A 26,524-nucleotide genomic window follows, 5' to 3' on the forward strand; every position below is an offset into this window, starting at 1 on the left:
CTCGCGACCCTACTGAGGATAAGCGGTGTAGCTAATGAAATGAGATGAGATGAAAAAAAGACCAACAATAATTGCGTTACAGCAGTGTTCTCGTTTGCCCGCGTCCCCACGTCCTAGACGCATAATTTTTGCTGGGGACGCATCGTGTCAAATCAACGTGCGTCCCCGTGACGCAATTTTTTTGACACAAAATTGTCATTATTACCCGATTGTTTTTTTTAAACAAAGATTTACCGCACTCCAAACTTTTCGTCAGGCAGATCCGCCGTTGTTGTTTTGGTCTCGCGGTTCGAGTTTTTGTCTGCACGCCGATCTCAGCAAACGAGATCTCGTTGCTTTGAGATTACGTCATTGTTGTGGTGCTTGTCGTTGAGTGAAGGTTATGTATGCATACCTGTCAACCTGTACAAATTACGTTTACTATGCATTTTAAGACGTGTACGACGTACGAGAAAATCTGTACGGAAAAATGCAAATTTGTCAATTACGGGTACCACCCGGTATACACCGAATATGACAAAACAGCAAGTCAAACGAGTTCGCCGCGGTAGCCTCTATCTCTGTATCGTTTTTTTCCGTTGCAAACGAAGCGAGCGGTCCGATGCTACTGTGCGCATGCATCTACCGCTTCGGATAGTTATGTAGTGAAAGGAAGTCCGTCTCTTTTTAGAGAACCGTCTTTTTCGGCTCAACTCATTAAAGAGAGCCGGCTCTCAAACGGCTTACTTGCTTTGATGCATTATACGACAAATTATTATGTTGTATAAAAAAGTTAAGAAAAAAAGGAAGTATAAAATGAGAAAATGAAAAAAGACAGGTATATGGTTATCCCTTTAATTCATTGTGTTACCAACAATAATTTAATGCAGTAAATTAATTAATAATTTTAATAAGAAAATGTATTCATCTCATCTCATTAGCTGCACCACTTATCCTCAGTAGGGTCGCGGAGAAAATGTATTATTCTACTTAATTATATTTGCACATATTTTTTTCTTCTACAGTGAACGTCCAAGCGACTTCATTTTTTAACTTTCTTTTATAATGAACCTCATTCATGTCGAGCAACTCAGTATCTCACAACAAATTGTTAATGAACAATATATATGATATAACAAAACACATGTACAATATAACATGTTAAACTACGTCAATAAACACGTTTGAAAAAAAAATATGGTGTAAGATTATTTTGTATTTTATAAGGGAAAATACCACAGTTTGTAAGGGCATGGAGCCCTGGAAGTTGTCAGGTATGATTCTGTGCTGTTGACCTTAAATTTGTTGAGTATTTAAAAAGGTTTTTTTGTATATCGGAGCAGCACGTTGGCTGGGTGGTTAGCACACAGCCCCAAGGTGCAGAGGTTCAGGGTTCAAGTCCAGCAGCCTCCCCGTGTGGAGTTTACACGGTCTCCCCTTGCCTGCGTGGGGATTCCCGTTTCCTCCCACATTCCCAAAAAACATGCATGTTCAAGCTGTGCAGATAATGGATGAATGTTTTTTATTTCATGAACTTTTGGGGGGGTCGGATTTTTAAATATTTTGATTTATGTTTCAGGGATAATGTAGTTTTAACTGTAACTGTATAGTTTGTTCTTGTATTTCGTAGTTTATTTGTTGATATTTATAATTGACATTCTGTGTCACTTAGGGATTCTAGTTACTTGACTTTAATGCTTAATATAAAAGGTTTAAATGAGTTAAAGAAAAATGCTGTTATAATCTGGTAGAATATGTATTTAAAGTGAAATAATAATTTTGTGCATATTATACATTATTAATGGTAATATACTGATTTTTCTCCCTGATTTTTTCCCCCTTTTCCCCTTTTTTGTTTCACTTTTCCTTTTTTTTATTTCCTTCTTTCCTCTTTATTTTTTTGTTCTGTTTTCCTTGTTTCCCTAACTTTTTACTTATTTTTTTTCTTGTTTTTCCCTTTTTTTCTTGTTTTTTTTTCCCCGTTTATTTTTCTTCTTCTTTTGTTTCTTTTTCCTATCTTTTTACGTCTTCTTTAGGGGATGATTAGAGTTAACCACACGTCTGCTTATATTTTAATGTCTTAGTGATGATGAATATTTCTTTTATATGTATATATTTTTAAAAAAGATTTCAAATAATAATTTATTTTTAAGTCACCTTCAAATCACGCACACTCACTCACACACACAGTGTTCGGAATAATTTTATTTGCAACTGAAGAGCATTTTTACATTGCAATAAAATGTATATTAAAATATAGTACAATTGTTATGGCGTTAAAATATTTCGGGCAGGGTGGGGGCGGAAAACTTCTTGGTCCACATTTTGCACATGTTGATATGTTGTTCTTGCCGTCATCATCGAACTGTGAACAATAAAGAAAAAAATGGTTTATACATCTTTTTAATAGCCAAATTCAAGCACTCTTTAAGGATTTTCAAAGCAAAATTTCAAATTTCTCTGGTACCATGAAAGTAAGAAATCCTTCTGCAGAGCCACTAATATATATACGATCCAATTATGTGATTTTTATTCTCGTGTATGCATTTATCAAGACGTAAGATTTTTAGATATTGAGTTCATTTCAAACATAGTTGTGGATCTGCAGTGTTCATTTTACCTCTGAAAACTTGCATGGTCAAAAATCTATGGGTCGTAACAGAGATCTATGGGTCCCCCAAATTTAGTGTTATCGAGGTTGAAATTGTAAATCGGCGACAAATATATAAATAAATATATAAATCTATATATTCATTCAGTTTTAATCATCACAGTTAATTGGCAATACAAAGCAGTTATCATTTCAGATTTTTCAGTTCACAAAAATATTGTACATTATACAAAATAATATTGCTGAAATATTAGTCTATATATTCATGCAGTTTTAATCACTTCAGATTTTTCAGTTCGTATATTCTTCGTGGTCTGCTGTCCCGCCACAGTTGTAATGCCTTCTCAAGGTCCAATTGCAGCAACGGAATTTCCATAGCTAATTAGTGGTTTTCATTGTTGTGCCGATCCAATGTGCATTTCTGAAAGTTCGTATTGCGAAATGATTTATGCAATTCAGTTTTTTTGTCACGCTGGGTGCACGCATCACAGAACATGTAGCATCCATTATCATCCTCCTCATAGCGTAACCAGGAATATAATTGAGTCCATTTTGGCAGAAAAGTCTTTTTCTTGCTAGGACTATTCTTTTGTTCATTATCTTTTATCGAATCGTTTCCTTGCCTTCGCGGTCTTCTGAAAAATTTCTCCGCCGTTTTTTCGTGCCAGAATTATTGCTGTTGTTACCACTTCCTGTATTGTGTTTCGACTTATTACCGACACTGAAGAAATTAACAATTTTTTGTTGATTTGCACCTAATACCAACTGTTTTTTTCGGAGGCATACTTCTCTTTCACTCGACAACCACCAAAACAATGACGTCATCTCGAAGCAACGATATCTCCTTTTCCGAGATCGATGCGAGACCAAAACAACAATGGCGGATCTGCTTGACGAAAAGTTTGGATTGCGGTAAATCTTTGTTAAAAAAAAAGTAATCGGGTAATAATGACAATTTTGTGTCAAAAAAGTTGCGTCCTGGGGACGCAGGTTGATTTGAGAATATGCGTCCCCAGCAAAAAAGGTGCGTCTAGGACGCAGGGACGCAGGCAAACCAGAACACTGGGATCTGAGCAAAATGTGTGTAGTTTTGAGACAAATCTCTCCCCATATAGCAGTTAGGTAAAAACTACATTAATATCAGGGTTGGGTAGGGTTACTTTAACTGGATTACTTTCAATTACTTTTGGATTACTCCAATACCAAATATGCTAATAAAAGACGAAATAAAGTCATTTCAAGTCAAGTCATTTTTATTTGTATAGCCCTGAATCACGAAGAGTCTCAAAGGGCTTCACAGATTGTTACACTATATTACACAAACTATTTTCAACCGACAAGAGGAGTAGGTTATTCGTATGCAATGGAGTAGAAGTGAGTTTTAAGTTTAGATTTAAACATTTCCACTGAGGTTGCAGATCGAATCTCAGGGGGAAGAGCATTCCACAGCACCGGTGCCCGGATGGAGAACGCTCTCGAACCAGCCGAAGACTTCTTTGCTCTCGGGATCATCAGAAGACCAGCACTCTCAGATCGTAGGCTTCGGACCGGGACATAGTGGCAGATCAGATCTGAAAGATAAGAGGGAGCAAGTCCATGTATGATTTTGTACAATACTAAGAGAACTTTGAAGTCACATCTTTGGCTAACTGGGAGCCAATGCAGGTTAGCCAAAATCGGTGTTATGTGATCGTACTTTTTTGTCCTGGTTAAGAGCCTCGCTGCGGCATTTTGTACTAGCTGAAGAGACTTGATTCTGGACTTCGGGAGACCGGAGAGTAGTGCATTGCAGTAATCGAGACGGGAGGTAACAAATGCATGAATTATTGTTTCCGCATCAGACTGAGACAGTATTGAACGGATTTTAGCAATGTTGCGAAGATGGAAGAAGGCAGTTCTAGTAATTTGCTTTACATGCATCTCAAAGGATAGATCAGGGTCAAATATGACACCTAAATTTTTAACTGAGTCACTCTGTGTGATGTGACATTTGTCAATGTTCACAGCAGTTTTTGAGAATAAGTCCCGGCATTTAGAAGGACCAATGACTAACATTTCAGTCTTTTCAGAGTTAAGACGCAAGAAATAAACTAAATATGAATAAAATGGAGACTCACAACACGTGGTAAGCTTTCTCCCCTGGCTTTGATCTCTTTGATCTCTGGCAAAACTAACATAAAATGCAACAGAAACAAAATGAAAATAAATCCAAACAGCTTGCCAAAATCATTTTTGCCGTTCCATGTATTCCGTTACTCCCCAAGCTTGCATAAAATGTAGTCATTTTATTCATAATTAGTTTCTTTTGTCTTTTATTAGCATATTTGGTATTGGAGTAATCCAAAAGTAATTGAAAGTAATCCAGTTAAAGTAACCCTACCCAACCCTGATTAATATATAGCTTACATTTTCAGTTGCAGGAAGATCTTCTCATTACCTTTTACCATTAACGCTACAGCAATTTTATGCATGGCTCATAATAAATGTCCAGAATTAATACATAATCCTTGCAATAATACACATTGCCCTGTAGATGTAGCACCTGTCCTCTTAGGCGTGACCCATAGGAGGCGATAACGCTTGATAGGACATTAAACAAACTAATGGTTGTTTAATGTCCATTAAACAAACTAATTTAATCACCAGAGCTTGTCACTTGTTGAAAAACATAGCAACAATTTCAAGCATTTAAAAGGACTTTGCACAAAATTCCACCACTTTTCCACCCTTGCAAACACATTAAAATTCAAACATTTTTAAGGATTTAGAGCACCTGTCGTGCCTCACATAGAAAAACATTTGCAGTACAACTGTGTTCGACAAAATTAAAATGTGTTTTTATAAATGGTGGCCGTAAATGGGAAACATCCGCAGACGTTTTTTTTTTTTTTTGCAAATGAAGGTTGGTGTGTTTTGTTTCCAAGCTCAATCACGAAGAGATCTCAAGGCTTTTATCCCCACGGGGGAGCAGGCCCAACTCTTTCTCTGTCAATTTTCATCCATTCCCCAATTCACACCAGCCTTTTCTCACACCAACCCCACAATCAACGAGTTGTCCTTCTTCTTTGTCCGCCGCTGATATCTTTTTTTTTTTTTTTAGCCCGCTTCTTTTATTTTCTGTAGAAAGCATGCAGCATATGCAAATACACACTTCTTTATTCGTGAGCCCCTCTCCAGCAGCCCTCTTCTTTTGAATACAACCTTAAATGAGGCCACACTTTCGCATATTTATGGAGGGGGCATGGAGACGTGCACTTGTTCATGACAAGTCATAAAATCTTTACAAAAAAAAAAAAACACCACAGTACAGATGTTTAGGTTGGAAAATGCTTTTACAATCATTTGTGAGCACTTTTTGTTGTGATTTTATTGAAATATAAGTTACTTTTTTTAAAGAAAGCCTATTAAAATGCTTGGCATTATGGGAAATGATTTAGCTTCATTTTATTTATTTTTAATTCATTTCGAGGAAAAAAAAATCCTCCTTGTAATGTATGAAATTGGACTTCACCCTTAAAACAATTGCGACAAAATTAACATCATTTTGAAATTATGGTTACATTTAGCTCACTTTACTGGTTTGCTCTGAAAAAAGCCTCCCGAAATTAAAATTTTAGGTTCATTGTGTTTGGCATAACTCAGGGATGTCAGACTCAGTTTGGCTCTTGGGCCGGATCAGTAAAATATTGTGAACTCCCAATTTTTAGCTTTGTTTTTCAATATTTAGATATTTTACCAGTTGAATAAAAGCAATTTTACACCTGAGTCAACTCACCACGCTATGCAAACTAAACACTGCTCTCTAGGGGCAAAAAAAAAAATTGGGTTTGCGTTTATTTAAAAAAAAATCATACATTTTGATAGAAATGAGCTAGAGACTTGCCTCTTTTTTAACAGAGATTTATGGCGGGCCGGATTAAATAATCCATGTTTCACATAACATAAACCTTTTTCCCATCAGATTCAGATTCAGATTCAGATTCAGATCTACTTTTATTGTCATTCTAGTACACGTGTATACAGAACGAAATGTCGATGCATCTGACCCCCACAGTTTCCTTGAATGTACAGATATAAATAAAGTTGTATTGTATTATGGCTACGTATAGTATTTTACCATAGTGCCGATAGTGCAAGAAGAGTAGCTAACCAGATGTGCAAAATGGGCAGTCAGGTTAACAAGTCAGGTACACAGTAACATTAACACTGTAACAATAACGCTGTAATTACAATAGTGCAGAGAGCAATGTGCAAGGAGTGGCAAGCTATAAAAAAAAAAAAAAAAAAAAAAAAAAAAAAAAAAAACTGCCAGTAGTGCAAAAAGTCAGATTAGCAGCCGTTTAGATTTAAGTTAACTATATGTTAGATTGACCATTTAACAGTCAAAAAACACTGTTGAAACATACACCTCAAAATGCAATATATTGTTCATTTTGTTTCAAATAACCTCAAAATGAGGTTAGCCATGTCCAATCTCTTTGCATATAACATATCACAATGTTGGTACAATAACAATAAAGACAATTCAATTCAAAAAAGGTCTTTTTTTTCTTAATTTTTGAAATTTCCCAGAAATGGTGTCATAAAATTATTTGTTTAAAACAAACCACTAAAATGAGGCCTAAAATAAAGCCTGAATAGTGGGGGATTAAGTAGAAAAATGGATTTTGTGAGAGTTAAAAACACACCAAAAAGAATAAATGAGTCTAGTTGTTTAAAATAAACCTCTAGTAACACTGTCCAAAACATTGGGCAGTGTTCTCGTTTGCCTGCGTCCCTGCGTCCTAGATGCATCATTTTTGCTGTGGACGCATAGTCTCAAATCAACGTGCGTCCCTGGGACGCAACTTTTTTGACACAAAATTGTCATTATTAACTAATTACTTTTTTTTTTTAAACAAAGATTTACCGCACTCCAAACTTTTCGTCAGGCAGATCCGCCATTGTTGTTTTGGTCTCGCGGTTGAGTTTTCGTCTGCAGGCCGATCTCGAGTTTCAACTTTGCCTTCATGAAACCCATCAATTTACCCTTAAAAACATCTCATCTCATGATCTCTCATCTCATTATATGCACCGCTTATCCTCAGTCGGGTCGCGGGGGTGCTGGACCCCATCCCATCAATCATCGGGCAGTGGGCAGGGGACACCCTGAACTGGTTGCCAGCCAATCGCAGGGCACACAGGGACAGACAACTCACTCGCTCATTCACACCTAGGGACAATTTGGACCGGCCAATTCACCTGAATTGCATGTCTTTGGAATGTGGGAGGAAACCGGAATGCCCGGAGGAAACCCACGCAAGCACGGGGAGAACATACAAACCCCGCACAGGAAGTCTGGAGCTGGATTTGAACCCATGACTTGAACTGTGCCGCACATGCGCTAACCACTGCACCGCCGTGCTGCCCTTAACATTTACAAGGTTAGAATTCTACCTAAAAATGGACCTAAAAACCCACCCGAATTATTCGATCCTTCTCCACCACACAATCCAAAATGGTGGTTCAAATGTATCCAAGCTATTGACTCTATTTTTACCGTATTCAAATGTTTTTTTCCTCGTATTTTACATTTTGTCCAAAGTCAAGATCAAAGTCAAATGTCCTGACAGAGAGCGATTCAATTTTGCTGTGAAATAAGATGGGGCGCCATGTGACAAGTGGTGCATTTAGTGCCTCGCAAGCTCACAATACACATAAAGGCGTCTCACATCAATGGATGAATTATAACAAACATAAAGTGCTTTCTTCAATCTGACGTGTCCTGAGAACGTGAATGGAAATTTTGCCCGGGTGAGCTGCAGAGCTGACAGTTCAGCCTTTTCATTTGTACATTACTGCGCCTGCCGGCCTCTTCCCCATAGCAACCCTGGCGGAGGTCAAAGGCTATGTAACCCCCAAAACGCAGACGGGAGATCGCGGCCGTCGCTTCCCAAACTTGAACGAAACAAACCTGTTGTGTTAAGCTGATGAACAGGGTTGGGTAGGGTTACTTTAACTGGATTACTTTTCAGCGCACAAAAATGAGGGCTCAAAATTACTAATTAAGAAGCGACTTAAGTCAAAGTTACAGTGCGTGAAGGTAAAAAGACACGGGTTCCCCTGACGTTGTGTCCTAAATGCGGTATTATGAAGTCGAGTCGAAGTAGAACGCAGTTGAGTAAAGTTAGTAGAGTTTGTCGAGAACCGGCTTCTTCGGCTTGGCTCACTAAAAGGAACCTAAACGGCTCTTCAGGTTGTTTTTGCTTCTTTAATCCCAACACGACCAAATATTGTGTAAAATTATGCACAAAATTACTTAAAAGAATGGGAGCAAACAGGAACAAAAAAGAAAAAAAATACCATAATGAAAAAGTAGTGAAAAGCTGAGAAAAAAAGGAAGAGAAAAAAACAAGGAAAAATTTTAGAAAGAAGCCAGAAAAAAAGAAAAGAAAGAAATGTAGGAAAAAAGTAAATAGAGAACTAAAAGAAAACAGCTCGGAAAAAATAAACACAATGAGTTAATTAATTTTTAAAGGAATTTTCAAAAAAGTAGAAAAAAACACAGAAAAAACAAGAAAAAGTTTGTGTTACATTCAAATAATTTCCAATGATATCAAGTCAATCTTGTTGCCAACATTGTACTTCCACTCAAAAATGTGATTAAGTACAGTTCTGTATCTTACAACCGACTAAATAAGCCCCCAAAAATATTAGTATTATGCGACAAAATATGTCAGGAAATAAAAAGAAATAGATATCTTGTGAAAGAATTGTAAGAACAAACGACGTTTGTAGGCAATCGTACATGAGTCAATTCATTCAAAAGAGAAAAATAATTTTGCATTGCCGGAAACTCAGCAAAATGTAACTTAATGTCAAGTTTTGGACATGTTTGATAATGACTTAGTTGCCACACTTGGGATTGCTGTTGCTCACTGTTGTTTCAAGCGCTGCTCACTACTTTGTGTGAACGCTCAGACCCGGGGAAAATTACAGGGAACATTGCACCCAATGTAGTTTAAATGATGCTCCAATGGTGCCATTGATCAGTAGCGCACTTGGCATACAGGTGTTCAAATGCAATATGAAAGTCCTAATGGGTTCATTTTTCTCCCGTCAGAAGTCCGTTTGGGGATTCTTGATAATCCGGCAGGAAGTGTCTCGCCGTCCTTCTTTAAAATACTTAATGCCGAGCTTTGTCCCAGATTAATCCAAGTTGCATTAAAAGAAGCAGTGAGCCTAGCTTGACCCACATGGTTCTGCATGTGAGCTGAGCGTTAAATTTGACAGCATCTTAAACGTCAGAGATGCAGAGATGAGCCCCAGGAGGAGCTCAAACAATCATAAAATCAAGTAACCACTTAAAAAAAATTACACCAGCAAAAAGGTATATATACAAATGTATTAAATCAAATAATTCCATCTTAAAATACAGTACCTCAATATACAGTATTCCCTCGGTTTTTTTTGTTTTTTTTTTACGGTTAATCCACTTTTGTTTCAGAGACAGTTGTATCCAACAATATATACTGTAATTCCATGCTTCTGGCAAGCCATGTACAAGTACAACTCATAAGTAGATGGGACCCAGCAATGGAGCACAATTTTGGAGCGAGAAGAAAATAATATATGATGCTCTGAGGATGAAAAAATCAAAATGGCAAAGGTAAATACTATACATATCTCTGATCTGAGATGATTTTACAGTTAAACTGATTAAGTACCAATGCTATTTTAATCTTTTGTATAATACAATATTTTTCATTCAATATCGTGAAAAACATACTTTCATAATATTTTTTTTACTGGTTGCGCCAATGTCATGAGCAAAATAAGGGCTAAAACTACCTGCACGATTTTCTCTGCATGATCCCTTTCAATAAAACCCTAAAAATTCGGAATGACTAAAAGTTGTTACAGGTTTAGTCACATGACGACATTGTACCTACAATAAGTGTCACAGAATCAAATCAAATCCTTATCCTAATGAGAAGAAACAAAATTCTATGTTTTTTTTAAACTGTAATGAAAGTTCCAGACAGCACACCAACATGCGTTCAATCAATTTATAAACATAGACATCCTAAATCTTATTGCCAGCTCAGAGGGAGCCTTTATTGAAAACACTTGATTAGGAGAGATTAAACACGGATGCTCGTTTCCAATCACCTCTTAAATGTTTTGGTGGATCTCAAACATACATACCTACCCACTCCTTTGCACATCTGTTCTCCTCTGCACTATCGTACTCCAGTGTTATTGTTATTGTATAGTGACTTGTTTACCTGACTGCCCATTTTGCACATCTGGTTAGCTGCTCCTCTTGCACTCTTTGCACTACTGTATAATACTCATAGCTATAATTATTTAGTATATTGTTAGTATTTCAATACTCCAACTCAATACAACATTTCATTTATATCTGTACATTCAAGGAAACTGTGCGGGTCAGATGTATCGACATTTCGTTCTGTATACGCGTGTACAAGAATGACAATAAAGTAGATCTGAATCTGAACATAACGTCGTTTTCATGAGTAAAACAACACGTATGTTGTATTCTTGTCCATCAATCACTACATCTGATTAAACTTCGACGACATGCCATTTTTCTAAACTATACAACTAAATTGGTCAAGAATAATCCAATTTGGGTAAAAAAGAATAAGAACCATCCTGCTGATGGACGAATTTAATTTACGTAATTTGTCTTGGTTGCTTTGCATACAACGACCCAATCTTACTGGGACATTGTAATATTTGACCACTACATGAGCAGTAGTACAGTAGTACAGTAACAGAAATGAGTGCTACAAATCACAAGAAAGGATCCAAACTACGGAGACCTAAAGTGACCAAACCTAACCCTTTTTTTCTCATTTTTTGCACATCCTTTTTCATTTTTTTGGGGGGGGAGTACCCTCAGCAGCAAAATGGCGGACAAAAATGTCAGCTCCCTCTAAGTGAGCATCATGTTGTGTAAATCGAATACACCAACCTACAGGTACTTAAAAAAAGCACATTTATATTATCGTTCATGTATTTCTACCTATTATTCAAATCAACAGTTTTTTACCCCTAGGAGGCGCTAAAAATCCAGAATGTACCTCAAAGTTGTTTTTAACTAAAATTACAGTGGCGAGTGCAGCGGCTCCAGTTAGTCCTTTTACTTTTAGTGTTCTTTTATCTCTCATCTTTTCAACACTGAGCACTGGCTCCCCCCAAGGATGTGTACTGAGCCCCCTGCTCTACACCTCCAACTGCTCACCAACCCACCTCACAAACACAATTGTTAAGTACGCCGACAATACTACCATGGTCAGCCTCATCTCTGAAGGGGACGAGGCGGCGTACAGGGATGAGGTGGAGTCACTGACAACGTGGTGTTCGAAAAACCACCTCATACTGAACACCACATAATCAAAATAACTCATACTGGACTTCAGGAGGAAAGGCAGGAACCCAGCACCACTCATTATAAAAGGAGACTGTGTAGAGAGAGTCCACTCTTTCAAATTCCTGGGTGTGCACATCTCCGATGACCTCTCCTGGTCTGCAAACACCAGAGCCGTGGTCGGAAAGGCCCAGCAGCGACTCCATTTCCTGAGAGTGCTCGGGAAAAATCATCTGAAACAGCAGCTGCTGGTGTCCTTTTACAAAGCCACAGTGGAGAGCATTCTAACATACTGCGTTAGGGTGTGGCATGCTGGGTACACGGCAGCAGATAGGAAAACGCTCCAGAGGGTCATCAAAACAGCCCAGAAAATCGTTGGTTGCTCTCTACCCAGTCTGGAGGACATTGCCTGCTCTCGCTACTTCAGCAGAGCAGAAAACATCATCAAGGATTTTTCTTACCCCGGCCACCACCTCTTTGACTGCTGCCTTCCGGCAGACGCGACAGGTCACACAAAACAAAAACAAACCGACTCAGAGAAAGTTTCTTCCCCAGAGCCATCACCACCCTTAACACACACTGCACAAAAAACGGAAATTCTAGCAAACACACTACCTCATACAGATGTCAAATTGTATTCATATCCTGTATGAAGGGTACTGAGCATCCACAGTAATGAACACATGTAAACTGATTGTGTTACGCTTTAGCAGCAGGTGGGCAAACTACTGCCCGTGGACCAGGTACGGCTTGTCCGCATTTTTAATCCTGCCCGCCAAATGTAAAAATATATATTGATAATATGTATTAAATGTTTCAAAAGTACTATTACTAAAAATGTGTCGATTTGGTGCCACGTTTGGCCCCGGTGTCCCCAAACATTCATATAGCTGATCACATTTTTCCCCTTTGCAGTTTTTAGTGACATTTTTAGAAGTTGTTTGTAAAAAAAAAGTTCATCATGTACAATGTATTTATATGTTAAACAAAAGCTTGAGCCTATATATTGGGTTTGTTCTTTTGTTTCAATTTATAATAAAGTATTTAATAAATAAACAGTGTTCATTTTACCTGTGAAAAGTGATGGGTCCCAGGAACTGGCATGCTCAAAAATCTATGGGTCCCAACAGAAATCTATGGGTCCCCAAAATTTAGTCTTATCGAGGTGACAAATATATAAATAAATATATAAATCTACTTATTCATTCAGTTTTAATCATTACAGTTTATTGGTAATACAAATCAGTTATCACTTCAAGATTTTTCAGTTCACAACAATATTGTACGTTATACAAAAATATGTTGCTGAAATAATTATATGAATCTTTATTTTCATTCAGTTTTAATCATCACAGTTAATTGGTAATACAAAGCCGTTATCACTTTAGATTTTTCAGTTCATATATTCTTCGCGGTCTGCTGTTCCGCCACAGTTCTAATGCCAATTCATTATCATCCTCCTCATAACGTAACCAGGAATATAATTTAGTCCATTTTGGCAGAAAAGTCCTTATCTTGCTTAGGAGTATTATTTTGTTTATTTTCTTTCGTCGAGTCATACGCTTCAACACACGTGTTTTCCTAGCCTCTCGTGTTTTCCTAGCGATTTTCCGAAGAATTTCTACGCCGTTTTTTTGTGCCGGAATTATTGCCGTTGTTATCACTTTCTGGATTATGTTTCAACTCATTACTGACACTGAAAAAATTACCAATTTTGTGTTGATTTTCACCTTCTCTCTACGACAACCACCACAACAATGACGTAATCTCTTTGCCGAGATCGGCGTGCAGACGAAAACTCGAACCGCGTGACCAAAACAACAATTGCAGATCTGCCTGACGAAAAGTTTGGAGTGCGGTAAATATTTGTTAAAAAAAAAAGTAAGTGGGTAATAATGACAATTTTGTGTCGAAAAAGTTGCGTCCCGGGGACGCACGTTGATGTGAGACTATGCGTCCCCAGCAAAAATGATGTGTCTAGGACGCAGGGACGCGGGCAAACGAGACCACTGAACTAATGTTTCTACTCCAACCCCCGTGAAAAATGAGGGATTGTGTATTTGGTTCTTACGGTCATGGTAGTTTACTTTATACGGGTGTTATGGAATGGATTGCCACAAAACCCGAAGGAATATGAAATGAAATAAAATGATCTACATTTATATAGCGCTTTTCAAGTCAATGAAGACTTCCCAAAGCATTTTACAATGTGCTTCACATTTACCCATTCATACACACACTCACACACCAATAGTGGCCAACCTGCTTATTGGGGGCATTAGGGGTTCAGTGTCTTACCCAAGGACACTTCGACATGTAACACAGAAGGGATTCGGACTGCGATCTCTTGATCCCAAGACGAGCGCTCTACCTCCCGAGCTACATCTGACCATATCAAAACAAGATTATTACAAAACTGATATTGCGGCAGTTAGGAATGCTAACGTCAATCATATCCGTCAAGATAAGTCAAAAGCTCTGCATGCATCACCCAATCAGACAGAGGCAGATTTTGCCTGTGTTGGTGATTGCTAATTGCTTTCCACCTCCGCTAAAGGCCGAGGAGAGCGTGACAAGACGGAGGTCAGCATGTGTTGCATGAATGCATCTCCAATTGCTGGCAATCGTCAGAGAAAAACAGCGTCGCATCTCCATGCTTTTCAGACATGCAGAGGGGGGCTTGAATAGACTAATGAACAGTCAGGTGGCACTGCAGGGTCCGCCTCCCCCCGAACCCCCCGACGCACACATATCAAACACGCATACACTTGCAAACACATTGAAACTCCGACCTCGGCGCTCTGCACGACAGTCTAATGTCTCAGGCATCTGCTTGTGTCTAGTCTGGAGGCTCTTTCCCACCCTGCCCCCCAGGCCGGGCCCGCTGCCGCACCGGCTCCCAAAATTGTGGGAAAGCGAAGGGGGGCAGGTATGGCGGAGGGGGTAAAGGGGGCGCTAAACAGCTATTGAGAGGGCAGCGAGCGGGAGAGAGCCGACTTGAATGATAATGTGAAGACGCACAACGCTGTTCATTAACACACATGCGCGACAGCTGCACGTCTCGGTGGCTAGCCGTCTCTGATGGAAGCTAACGCACGTAGCCTTAACGGAACGCTAAGCTAATCGGTCTTCATTCATGGAAGGCGATCAAAATCCTCCGATGATGACAGAGAGAATTGGTAAATTTCAAATCCAAAACCGGACCGAAAACATGCATTAATTACATTCATTCGACAGGGGTCAGGAACGTCTAGTTCATCGGCCAGGTATACAGTGTTCTGGTTTGCCGACGGCTAAATTTAAGAAAAAAATAGTAATTATCTGATTATTGATTAATTATTTCAATAATCGGTGACTGGTCAATTATTTAAATAGTTGTTAGATGCAGCTCTATATACAAGAAAATTATATTGTTGGGAAATCCTTTGGTTTGACTTGCTTTAAGAAGAACTACTTATTTCCCGGACTGTGAGTCGCTCTGGAGTATAGGTCGCACTATTAAGAAATATTTATCTAATGAAATCCAACACCAAAAACACAAATGTCATCTTAAAAGGCAATATTGAATAAAAATAAAATAAAGAGAACAACAGGCTGAATAAGTGCATGGTATACGAATGTTACATGTTTTACATGCATGGTGATGTCAGTAACGACCAGGGTTGGCTAGGGTTACTTTAACTTGATTACTTTCAATTACTTTTGGATTACTCCAATACCAAATATGCTAATAAAAGACAAAATAAACTAAATATGAATCAAATGATGACTCACAACACGTGGTAAGCTTTCTCTCCTGGCTTTGATCTCTTTGATCTCCGTCAAAACTAACATCAAATGCGACTGAAACAAAATGAAAATCAATCCAAACTGCTTGCCAACATCATTTTTGCCGTTCCATGTATTCCGTTACTCCCCAAGCCTGCACAAAATGTAGTCATTTTATTCATATTTCGTTTCTTTTGTCTTTTATTAGCATATTTGGTATTGGAGTCATCCAAAAGTAATTGAAAGTAATCAAGTTAAAGTAACCCTACCCAACCCTGGTAACGACGCAACATATAAAGTAATTCAGATATTTCCAGCATAAAGAACATGCTTACCAAACTATCAGCTTCACTCCAAATCACTAAATCCAATTAAATGTTTATCAATGGTGTCACTATAAAAGTAAACAAATAACTCCCTCAACTCGGGAGGACGACGATAAGCTGCCTCCTCCTGCTTATAAGTCGCAGTCAAGGTTGAAATTATCGACCCAGGCCTAAATTGCCCTCTTGCGGTTTGGTGTGAACATAACTTGTGAAACGATATTCCGGTAATAAAAAATTAAAATTCAATGGTATAATAATCTGTAAATGATTTCGAATATAAGTGTCACCAGAGTATGAGTCGCACCGTCGCCAAAACTATGAAAAGAACTGCAACCTAATACAGTGTTCTCGTTTGCTCGCGTCCCTGCGTCCTAGACGCATTATTTTTGCTGGGGACGCAGTAGCTCAGGAGGTTGAGCGCTCGTCTTGGGATCAAGGGATCCCAGTTCGAATCCCGCCTCGTCCGTGTTACATGTCGAAGTGTCCTTGGGTAAGACACTGAACCCCTAATACCCCCAATAAGCAGGTTAGCGCCTTACATGGCTGCAAGGCCGCTATTGGGAAATGTGAAGCACATTGTAAAGCGCTTTGGGAAGTCATTGACTTGAAAAGCGCTATAGAAATGCAGATCATTTCATTTCATTTCATTTCATCGTGTCAAATCAGCGTTCGTCCCCGGGACGCAACTTTTTTGACACGAAATTGTCATTATCATTTTTTTAACAAAGATTTACCGCACTCCAAACTTTTTGTCAGGCAGATCAGCCATTGTGGTTTTGGTCTCGCGGTTCGAGTTTTCTTCTGCATGCCGATCTCGTGTTCTCGTCTGCACGCCGATCTCGAGTTCGAGTTGTGTAGTAAAAGTTCGTCTCTTTTTAGAGAGACGGCTTTTTCGGCTCAACTCATTCAAGAGAGCCGGCTCTCAAACGGCTCACTTGCTTTCATGCATTGTATTACGAATGATTATGTCGTATAAAGAAGTTAAGAAAAAAAGGAAGTATAAAAGGAGAAAATGAAAAAAGACAGGTTTGTGGTGATCCCTTTTAATCAGTATATTACCAAAAATAATTTAATTCAGAAAATGAATTAATAATTTGTACAAGAAAATGTATTATTCTACTTAATTATAGTTGCATGTATTTTTTTCCTTCTACAGTGAACGTCCAAGCGACTTCATTTCTGAACTTTTTATAATAAACCTCATTCATGTCGAGCAACTCAGTGTCTCACAACAAAATGTTCATGAACAATATATATGATATAAGGAAACACATGTACAATATAACATGCTAAACTACATAAATAAACATGTTTGGAAAAAAAAAAAGACTTTTTTTGTATTTTGTCAAGGAAAATACGTCAGTTTGTAAGGGCATGGAGCACACTCAATTTTGGGGACCCATAGATCTCTGTTGGGACCCATAGATTTTTGAGCATGCGAGTCCCATCACTTTTCAGAGGTAAAATGAACATTGTTAATAGTCCAGAAAATACAGTAATTAAATCAACTAAATATATAAACCGATTATTCGACGAATGTTTTCAATAGTCGGTGACTCGTCGACTCTTAATCTAGTGGCTGATTGCAGCACTAATTCACGTTCATCTTAAAAAGAAACGTTACATGAAGCAGGTGGACCACAACATGGCCTTATTCACGCTGTGTGCAGATGAGGACCGTGACGAGAAAGGGTGGCAGATTTCCTTCAACCGGTGCCAGCTCATTAATTTTGTTTGCGACCCAACCCCCTTTCTATCACCACCACCACCATGCAACCCCTCAAAACACACACACATATATATATACACCCTCCTCTATCACACTATCACCCACTAACTGCTAATTAGCAAGAAGAGGACAGATGAAAAAAGGGGGAGGCCATGTGTGTGCATGTGAGACTAGGGGGAAAAAATGAGGAATTAGTGTTTCGTCCTGTCTTTGCCACTTGCAAACCTTTATGTAGCCCTACACAAAAAGATGATGCAACCCACCTTCTGCGTCAGCCCAGCCATTTTAAATATCTCGCCGGCATCTCTCAAGATGGCTCCCCTGGCTGAGGCCAGGCTCGGAGGTGGGCCAAGGTCTTTGTTTGCCTCCTGGCACGGGCGCCGTGTCTGTCAACGGCGGTGCAGATGGCATCCCTTTGCTCCCGGGTGGAAAAGAAAAAGAGAGGGTGGCGGAAGCTCACCACGACCTCATTCCTTTTTTTTCGCTTCCGTGTTTTCGAGAAGAACGTTAAATAAAAGTCTGCAATGAGAACATTGATCGGGATTTAGAAAACAAGGTCACGATGAAGCATTTCTGTAGCACGGACAGGTCCAAGTCAATAACAATGATAAGCCAATATCCACTGTATGAGTACTAGAGATGTAAACAATCAGGGTTGGGTAGGGTTACCCTAACTTGATTACTTTCAATTACTTTTGGATTACTCCAATACCAAATATGCGAATAAAATACAAAATAAACTAATTATGAATAAAATGATGACTTCTCTATCGATGATTCCTTAGAGATGCACAGCCAAAATGGAGTCTATGGGTGTAACACCGTGTTAAGAGTGACAGTAATCGCATTCTTGTCAATTTATGAGTTTCCCCCTTTTCTATAAATTGTTTTGATCATTTCAAATTGTGTACACCAGGGATCTCAAACCTTTATGTTATTACTATGTTGTTACTATATTATTATTGAGTTAAATTTTGGAATTGGCTTTAAATAGACTCAGTCAATTATTAAAAAAAAATATTTTACTAGGAAATCACAATGGCCTAGCACTGTTCTGGGGCCCAGTGGTGTATGCCGTATTGCACATTTCGGCTCTAATCCAACTTGTCTCTGACGCTGGTAGGTCATTGTGGATTGCAGGGTTGGGTAGGGTTACTTTAACTTGATTACTTTCAATTACTTTTGGATTACTCCGATACCAAATATGCGAATAAAAGACAAAAAAAACTAAATAGGAATCAAATGATGACTCACAACACGTGGTAAGCTTTCTCTCCTGGCTTTGATCTCTTTGATCTCTGGCAAAACTAACATCAAATGCCACAGAAACAAAATGAAAATAAATCCAAACAGCTTGCCAACATCATTTTTGCAGTTCCATGTATTCCGTTACTCTCCAAGCCTGCACAAAATGTTGTCATTTTATTCATATTTAGTTTCTTTTGTCTTTTATTAGCATATTTGGTATTGGAGTAATCCAAAAGTAATTGAAAGTAATCAAGTTAAAGTAACCCTACCCAACCCTGTAAATAATTTATCCACATCTATGAAAATTATTTATGATTATCCATTAGGTTTTATCTCACTATTTTTAGTCACGGTACCATCTTGAAATAGATAAAGCGGATAAACCCCAAAAAAAGCACAATGAGGGAAAAAAAAACTCTTTGTTTAATCAGACTTTGAAAGTCTGCAATGAAACCATTGATCAGAATTTAGAAAACAGGGTTTTCGATGGATTGTAGGTGAATGTGTGAGTCAGTGGTTCCAAAAATTTTCTGTACTATGGACTGGTTTAATGTCTGACAATGTTTTTATGACTCGGCCCAATACTAACACTAGTGATGATAAAATAACCATTACAATAATAATAATAAGTCAATATCAACATTAGACTTCTATAGGTGTAGATAATATTGTCACGGAACGTGGTGGCGTGGAAGGTGACCGGACCAGAACGGAGGCAGGAGGCATGAAGGGAGAACTCAAATGCGTTGACGATCCATAGGTTTTATTTAATAAAATAAAAGTCGCCCAATACTCCGAGGCAAAACAGAACAATACAGAGTTCCTCCGGCACGAACTCAACAGGACAAGGCATAACAGACTAAAACAGGACAAGGCATAACAGACCGGGATTGTGAATAATGAGTAGTAATGAACCCGCAACCGCAGAGCCCACCATGCAGCCTTAAATACAGACCCACCATTAGTGGAACTGCTTTCAGCTGTTGCCCAGGGGGCGGGGCAGACTGGTCACCAAGGCAACCGTGACAAATATAGGAAAATGCATTAGGTTTTAGGTGAAAATGAGTGCTACATAGAAGGATAAATAGAGAAAAGTGTTTTTAAGCGCACTCATTTTATTTTTAATGAAAAATCGGAATACATTTTGTTTTATTTTTTTCTTAGATGAAACTAAGCATTGAAAGTGATACACATTGTTACAAAAAACCCTGATTCAAATCATTTCGTAAAAACTGTAATCATAAAAACAACATAAAATTAACACTGTCCTTTAAAGTCTGATTCATTACCAGATACAACCAAAACTTGACTCCCTCATTGTGCTTTTTTGTGTGTTTTTCTTTTTAAATCTTTCAGGATGACTTTGTTTTCTCCGTTCTCTGACATTTGTCTCTAGTACTGTGAATACAAATAGTGTGATAATATATAACACACAAATAAATACAGTACTCTTGCCCACGTAAACGAGACTGATTTTAATTCAAATGCACCAGCTTAAATGCCCGGTTCACTCTGGGATATCTCACAATACCCTCTCCCCCACCTCAAAATGTTTTCTCTTCGGATCTATAGAATTCACATAGGTTACCCTTTTTAACTTAAAAACTGTGAATTTCTCCAAAAGGTGAGAGCTTCTCATGTCTGATTTATGTAACTGTAATGGAATACAGTTAAAAATACAGTTAAAGAGCCATAAAAGCAAAAAATGTTTTAAAAACAAATTGAGAGAGCCACATCATATATTTTCAGACAAAATTGAAAAAACTGCCAAACACGCTCTCTAGACAAAAGCTAATTCTTCAGCACATTTTATTTCACTGGGTGTCATTTGATGATTTCATCAAATGTATGAAATGATAACAATGCCAAATCCTGTGTCCCAAATCTGTCACAGGCCCCGACCAGATTGGAGGCAGGAGGCAGGGAAGGGTAAACTCATTCGCGTTAACGATCAGTTACTTTCATTAAGGAAATAAAAGTTGTCCAACACTCAGGGACAAAAACAAAAACAGGCTTACAGACAAACAGGAACTCAGACTAGGAATACTCACAAAACAGGCTTTTACTCAGAACGGGCAAGTACAGGTTTCCTCAAGTCAAACAGAACAGAAGAATGCAAAGTAATGCAATGAACCCGCAACCAGCAATCCCCAAAACCCGCCCTTAAGAAGCACACACGCTAATTAGAAAATCTGCTACAGCCGGTGCCATGGGGGCAGGGCCAGCCGGTCGCCACGGAGACCATGCTGGACATGATACAAATCAATGTAAATATGCCATCTACAATTTGTCTTCCACCTTCAGTTAAGATTAAGAGTGTTGAGGCATTTTTTTTCCATGAAATGTGTCCTTAATAATGGTTTCAAAACAAGGGGCATGCAAAGTTCTTTTGTAAAAATGTCACAAATTACTGCAAACGATAAGCATATTGTCATTTTCACTTTCGGTGTAGACTGCACTGAGCAAAAGAGAGAGAAGTGAGTGCCTTGCACTTTGTGCAGGGATCCGCCCACCTGTACTGCTCACCCAATCAAAGTCGTTTTTAAATGGTTTCTTATGGAACTTCTACATTAAGTTGCTTCGGCTTTATATGGACCAAAATCGGGATGAAACCACTTGACTTTGGAACGCCACAGAGAGATGTGCAATAGTTACATTTTATTTCGGAGCCATACGTACTCATGAAAAGAGCCACATATGGCTCCCGAGCCATAGGTTCCCTACCCCTGCCGTAGGGGAATGATCTTTGCTAAGAGTGACACCATAGTGCCTTGGAGCATCCCATAAATAATGACACCTGAAACAGGAAAGGGTTTAGACCGCCGTCCTTTTCACACGGCTCATATCCTGCAGTGAAACGAAGCAATTAAGACAGCGCAAAAGATGGTCGAGGCGCTGAATGGAAACTCAATCATTCTGATGCTCTTAAGGCTTCGGAGGCCCGCATGACACTCAAAGCGGCCCAGTTGAAAAGTTCAGCTCCCGTCTGCAGGACGGAGCAGCCCCTCTCATTGAGGCCCGCCACAATGTATCTCAAAGACTCTTAAGATTGGTTACAGCTTTTAAACACCAATGCCAAGTGTTTTTTTAAAGCCTGTTCCGCAGAGGATCCTACAACACTCCACCGCATTATGAGTCGTCGTGGAAACATTAATGCCGGCACAAAGCCCTCCTTTGCCCCTTTCTCTCTTCTGTCAACAAGGCGTCCTGGAGGTTTTACATTTAAATTAAAATGGAAGATTCACCTCGGCACTTTATGACAAGCTTATTTGGTTTATTGGGTGCTCAGCCATATTGTATGAATATTTATAAAGTTCCCACAACATGTGAACAATGAAGATCCATCCAAACAGACTTGATCAATTATCCCCCTTATCTTCTCTGTTCCTTTATCTTCTGGCTCATACCTCACTGTGAATGTGTAAAACTGGAGTGTCATGCCCAATTTCGTTGACACAATATGTTAACCCATTTTATAACAATGACAATAAAGGTATATTCTATTCTATTCTATTCTATTCTATTCTATTCTACTAGACAACTACACCACCAAAAGATTATTTGTCCTCTAACTTTGATAATATCCATTATGGGGATGCCAATGTATTTGAAATGTTCCAAAATAATATAAATGGGTGCTGTTTTTCAAGAGATGGCCAATCATAAGTACAAATGCAATGCTGACGGTTAAACCAACAGTCTTGGAGATCGAGGTCATGTATTTTTACCTCGGAAATAATTATTATCTTTTTTTGCATAGTCTACTCTATGACAAAGAGACTACCTAAATTGTAATGCGTTCATAAAATCATCTATAATTATTTTCTTTACAACTGCGGTGAAGGTGGGTCATTTGATCAGATTCAATGATAATTTCGACAGAATTATTTATAGATTGATCAAAAGCGAAACTACTCTTGTTTTTTGCCGTTGTCAAAATTGTGTAAAATATAATTGTATTAAATAAATCATAAACACAACTAATCAGTTAATCAATGATTAAGCATTTGTCAAAATATTTTCCATTTTTAGAAACTAGTAGTTAATAGGTTCACAGCATCAAATACTCACTAATTTATTTTGTCTTCCAAAATAAAAAAAAGATTAGATTTGTTTTTAATGAAAAAAACTTTTTTTCTGACCTCTAATAAAAAGCTCAATGGACAGAGTTAGGAAAATATAATTTCTTTGCAATAACTATAATAATGGTCAACCTACATACTAATGTTATTTTTTTTTTGCAAATTATTAACTAACTCAGAGATTATATTTGTAAACGGGATGCATTTTTGAGGGTTTGTTTCAAGGTGATTTGTTTATGAGGTGGAAGGTTTCCAAGCGAATTAATTACTCTGGTCGGTGAACGCTTCTGTTCATTTTGGTAGTTTTTTGTGCCAAATAACTAAATAATAGGTAGCATTTTCTTTTACAAATGTAATCTGAACTCATGTTTTGTTTTGAGAGGAAAACGTTAAAAATGTTCTTTATTATTCAATTAAGTGACAAAATTACAAATGAATTAATCTGATATTAGAATAATCATTTGCTTCAGTCCTATAACATTTCAATCTACAGGGCTTAACATTTTTAATATGATTTTAATTAATTCGATGTGGCTAGATATTTTTCACTCCTATCATTCTAGTACAGCTGATCACTGTTTTTTTTCAATCTGTGTTTTAGAAGTTTCCCATAAAACAATTTCACATTGCACTGCTAGTTTCTCAAGAACACACTGCTTACAAGTAGAAATATGTGACCAAAAAAATGACTATAAATTTCATTGTCTGCATTATCAAACAAAATGACACAATAAATTGCCCAAAAATGTTTTTCAAATACAACCTTTGATAATCTTTCTACAAAACAATTCTTACCTTTAGGTAAAAGGCCCGAACTTTTTTTTTCTTGCTTGCTTTTTCTCTGTAAATCATCATTACGGAAGTCATTCCTACATTCGGTTATCTAGCTTTATGACAGGGATTTAACACTCATACAGCTAGATAACCAAAGACAGAAACAGACTCCCAAATCATTTGATGCTTCTTAGCAGACAGGATGCTACTTAGCATCTAAAGAGGGTAAAAAAAAATGGATCAGTGTCTTAAAAATAAGGACAAATCAATTCAAAGCATTTTGCTATAATAAAAGATATTTTTTACATGTTTTAATAAGTTGTATTAAAAAGAAAGAAAGCTATCAAAATAGGACATTTTAGAATCAGGTCACTATCAAAATACACTCTACTCCTAGTTATTAAAATTAAAAAACAGAGTGTGGTGTTATAATAATCTGTTCAAATGCGGCATAATTCACAAGATTAAAAAAAACGTGGGAAAAAATGTTCGTTAGCCTACTTTATTACGTTGAAGTTTAGTTTGAACAATTTTTATTGACAATTTTTACAGCAAATAAACAATGTGAGGTTTGAACAATTTGTATCGACACTTTTAACAGCAATTAAACATATTCACAATTTCATTATATCATTTATTACGTTAAAGACATATCATGAAAACGCTGCTTCCACAATTCCAGAAAATCTTTGAATTAGAGGGAATTACCAGCCCGCGTTTATAGTTTTAATTACGTCTTTTATTTTGTTTTATTTTTTTTACAATCAACACTTAGACGCGTTTTGCCCGATCAAGGTGAGAAGAAGCAAAGCAGAAAGGAACGAAATCGTAGGAGGCATCAGACGGCGTGACTGTCCGTGCCATTCGCTACACTTGGCGTGCTCTCATTAGATTTTTTTTTTTAATGCCATTAATATTCACTTTATTTTATTCCAATTGCATATATATTTTTAACTATGAGTGTAGATAAATGCAAAGAAAAATCCTGCAAAGCACGTAGAATTTTGTTTTTACAGTCATGGTAAACGGTCGGTATTCATCTAGCGCTTTTCAAGGCAATGAAGACCTCCCAAAGCGCTTTACAATGTGCTTCACACTTACCCGTTCACACAGACAATATAGTGTGTTTTTTCCTGTTTGTTATTAACAGTTAAATCATGTGTTCCTTGAATGCACCACGACATACGGTGGGAAGCAGGTAAATCACGATCACGCAGACGTAAATAAATAGTCATCGTTCAAAACCAATCTTACCTGTTTGTAGATTCATTGGCTAGTGTTCGACTTGATTTTAAGTGTTTTCTCTCGCGTGGGGCCCTGGTAGAGTTTCCTCCTCTCCTCCATCCTCGTCCACGCATCTTCTCCCTCTCTCCAGCCTCCGCGCTTCTTCTACTGTCACTCAAATAGCCTGCGAATGACGTCATGCACAATTCTGACCAATCACAATATCCGAGGATTCCGAAGAGTGTTAAAGATGGCGGGATGGTACACTTCAAAAAGAATTCGGTTTTGAATTCTCCCACTCTACTGTCGCGCCTTTCCTTTTGTTTATTTATTTTACTTTTGACACTTATTAACAGGGTTGGGTAGGGTTACTTTAACTGGATTACTTTCAATGACTTTTGGATTACTCCAATACCAAATATGCGAATAAAAGACAAAAGAAACTAAACATGAATAAAATGATGACTCACAACACGTGGTAAGCTCTCTCTCCTGGCTTTGATCTCTTTGATCTCCGGCAAAACTAACAAAATGCGACAGAAAATGAAAATCAATCCAAACAGCTTGCCAACATCATTTTTGCCGTTCCGTGTATTCCGTTACTCCCCAAGCCTGCACAAAATTTAGTCATTTTATTCATATTTAGTTTCTTTTGTCTTTTATTAGCATATTTGGTATTGGAGTAATCCAAAAGTAATTGAAAGTAATCCAGTTAAAGTAACCCTACCCAACCCTGCTTATTAATACAATTAGCATTTTAACGGTATAAATTATAAATATGAAATATTCGTATTATAATTGTTTCAGAACAAAAATCAATCGAGTCTTACGAAAACAAAGCAGCAGTGTTACGGAAATACAAATAAAGTATAACAATGTGAACGTGACACTTAATAGTTTCCATCTCACATTATTTTGAAAATGGATCCAAATTGCAAATAGTGTAAACAATACTTCATATTAAAAAAAAACTTTAGACAATATACAAATAAAATACAACAAATGTTTCAGAACAAAAGTCAAGAGAGTCAACGAAAAAAAAATCAGCAGTGTAACGCAAATACAAATATGCCAAAGTGAACATAAAACTTATAATACCTTCCATTGCACAATATTTTGAAAATTAATCCAAATTGCAAATAGTGTAAACAATACTATATCATACCTGTCAACCTCCACGGCCCCATGCCCTTACAAACTGACGTATCTTAAAATACAAAAAAAAAATCTTACACCATTTTTTTTTCCAAACGTGTTTATTTATGTAGTTTAAAATGTTATATTGTACATCTCATCTCATCTCATCTCATTAGCCGTACCGCTTTTTCCTCATTAGGGTCGCGGGGGGGCTGGAGCCCATCCCAGCCATCTCCGGGCAGTGGGCAGGGGACACCCTGAACTGGTTGC

The 26,524-nt window shown here is 37.8% G+C and overlaps 1 long non-coding RNA gene across 1 annotated transcript; it reads right to left on the bottom strand.

The window, feature by feature from the left end:
- Positions 1-2,185: 2,185 nt before the first annotated feature.
- On the bottom strand, positions 2,186-25,258 carry LOC148362127 (uncharacterized). Its single transcript, XR_015850806.1, has 4 exons — positions 25,148-25,258; positions 23,915-24,109; positions 18,053-18,308; positions 2,186-2,344 (listed from the first exon to the last, which is right to left on the bottom strand). It is a non-coding gene; the product is annotated as an uncharacterized LOC148362127 (long non-coding RNA).
- Positions 25,259-26,524: the final 1,266 nt, after the last annotated feature.

Source organism: Urocampus carinirostris, chromosome 7 (genome assembly GCF_059441175.1).
Source record: "Urocampus carinirostris isolate Australia breed hairy pipefish chromosome 7, RoL_Ucar_1.0, whole genome shotgun sequence".
NCBI classification, from domain to species: Eukaryota; Metazoa; Chordata; class Actinopteri; order Syngnathiformes; family Syngnathidae; genus Urocampus; species Urocampus carinirostris.